The sequence below is a fragment of the Protopterus annectens genome, chromosome 4.part1 (assembly GCF_019279795.1).
Source record: "Protopterus annectens isolate FY-2018-M chromosome 4.part1, PAN1.0, whole genome shotgun sequence".
Classification (NCBI taxonomy): domain Eukaryota; kingdom Metazoa; phylum Chordata; order Ceratodontiformes; family Protopteridae; genus Protopterus; species Protopterus annectens.
In genome coordinates, this window is record NC_056734.1 from 154,656,777 (window position 1) to 154,659,698 (window position 2,922).

Sequence of the window (2,922 nt, forward strand, 5' to 3'; positions counted from 1 at the left end):
GTGTTGGCCTAGACTTCTGAGAAGACAGTCCTTCTGTGTTGACCTAGACTTCTGAGAAGCAGATGCCAAACATGAGAGGGCCCAGGATTGAGCTGTGTGGGACTCCACCTGTGACTGGTTGACAGTCTGACTTGGAATCTGCAAATTTCACTCTGTGGGTCCTGTCTTTGAGCCAATTTGCAACCCACCTAGTGATGTAAGGGTTGATGCTTAGTTTGCTGAGTTTATCAAGAATACCTGAGTGGGGAATGGTATCAAAGGCCTTGGCCAGGTTGAGGTAGGCTGTATGCACTGCCTTACCCTCATCCACAGCCTTGGTGACTGCCTCAAAGAAGTCAAACAGGTTCAGCAGGCAAGATCTCTCCTTGACAAAGCCAAACTGTGTGGGGTCAAGAGTTTGGACAATGCCTATATCTTTTTTAAGCAGGTCCATGACGATGCACTCCATAGCTTTGCACTCCAGACTCGTTAGGCTAATGGGGTGATAGTTACCAGGGTCTGTAGTTGCTCCCCCTTTATGGAGCGGGATGACTGTAGCAGTGCACCATTCGTTAGGAACATAGCCTGAGGTAAGGCTGTGATTGAACAGGGCACACAGATGTGGTGCCAGTTCATCTTGTAGCTCATGTAGGATGCAGCCAGGGATATTATCAGATCCCATGGATGTTGTATCCTTGGCTTTGGACAATGCAGCTTTTATCTGTGCCACAGAAATGGTGGGTACCAGGCTTTCTTCTGGTATTACGATAGGGCCCTTGGGAGGGTAAAGTTGGCATTGAATCTGTTGGCCAGTATGTTGGCTATATTTGTTGGCTCAGTATATGAGGTGCCATTGTGCAATAACTCAGAGCAACTCTGGGTATTGCCTTGGAGGTTTTTGATATAGCTATAGAAAGCTTTGTGATTGTTTTTGGTGTCAGATGCAATTCTGCCTTCATAGTTGGCTTTAGAGGATTTGATAAGGGATCTCAGCTTTTTGTTGAGACGGATAAGGGAGGTTTTCCAGTCTTGTGACTTTATTTTCTTCTGCAACAGTTTCTTCCTCCTGTTGCAGAGTTTATTGATGGCTGGGGACCACTAGATTGGCTTCCTTTTTTTGGAGGAGAGTGTCTTAGTTCTATTTGGTATGGCAAGGTCCATGCAATTGTGTATGTGCTCGTATAGTGCATTGTTGTATGATTCTGCAGTAATGCAGCTATTTTCCATTGACATGGGTGCCGGGAAGTTAGCCATCTCTGTTTTTAGGAGCCCAAAGTAGGCTTTAGATAAGTTTTTCAGGTTGGTCACCTTAGCAAGGATTATAGGTGAGATGGAGATTTCCATGGTGATCAGTTTGTGGTCAGATTTAACCAGAGAGGAATTGACTATAGGTATGAAGCAATGGTCTCCCATGTTGGTGATAACCAGGTCACATATGTTGCTTCCTCTAGTGGGGGTCAGAATGAGCTGGTCCAGGGCATTGGAATTGATAAACTCCAGAAAGCGTTGGGCTGTTCATAAACAACCAATTGTTTCCCATTAGCATTTGACAGCCTGTGGTTTCAAGGCTACTTTTGCCTATCCCTGCCTACCACTATAAAATGACCACAATCTTTACAGTCACTATACGTTTGTCATTTTTCTGCTGGACTTCTTTCAACAGCAGTCAGCTCCACCTCCCCTCACAGCAACTTCAATATTTCTTAGCTACAATCAGTTCAGTTATGTCTGGGTGTGACATGCTTACTTGTCATCCAGCATTACATGACTTGCTATTTACACCCTATCCTCAGGTACTGTACAACAAATCATTAATCCCCCAGTGGATCTCAACCACCCCCATACTTAGACATCCACATGAAAGTGAAATATAACAAAATAATTAATGCATATGTGGGGATATAGGAAATAAGTGCATCCTTTTTGAAGCAGAGCTTCATCTCCATTATTCAAGCATACAGAAAGTCGTAAAATCCTGGTTCAAGTCTGAGGATATCATTCCACTATCAGTGTAAAGAAGTACAATCATTGCCAAGGCCATGGGCTTAGTAAAACTGTATCAGAGACAGTGTCACTACTGGTTGGAAACATTATCAGTAGTATATTGGTCTCAAGCTCTGCAAACTTGTCTGACCAAAAAGAAAATTGACTTGTCTGTGAATTCTAGATAGTTCATACCCTTAAGATTAAAAATAATTCTTATCTGCCAACCAAATCCAACATCGCTGTCAACTGTGAATGAGCTTATCAAGCCAGCTCCCTATTGAAATGTCACTCACAGTACCAACTGCCGACACCCCCCCCCCCCAAAAAAAAAAGATTGAAACTTCAGGAGAGGAGCAAATCCCGAACATCACTCTCTCTTCTCCTTTAAACTGATTTTTTGAAGGGGGCAAGCCTCCCTGCACCACAAACTTATATATACCAACTCCCAGATCACCTTACCTCAGAAAAATAGAATATCCCAGGAAATGGCCATCTTAGAATTGGTATATGTAAGTCCACTTTTTCAGCCATTCAGTCTCTGTGTTTTAGGACTCCCTTTAACAGGTCCTTATATTTCAAATGGTTACCTATTAAGACCCTTATTAATGAACCAGACTGCAAAACTTCAATTATTATGGGAGACTTTAACCTATGATGGGAGGATAAGACTGCCTTTTTCTTTTGTTCAGTCTTATTTGAACATGCCTTCAGTTAACTATTAACTGGACCAACAAGAACTAACCCAACTTCTGGAAAGCATTCAACGAAGACTAGTTCTGTACCAACAGCCCCTTCAGATACTACACATACCTTGCTGATTCTCTCTTACTCAGTGACCACTGTGTTATTGCTTCAACTTATTCCGCTAACTGTCAACATTTTCCAGAGAAAATTATCTGGTTCAGAACCTTTTTTAGGACAGAGTCTGATCTCTCTTATCACCAAACAATTATTGAC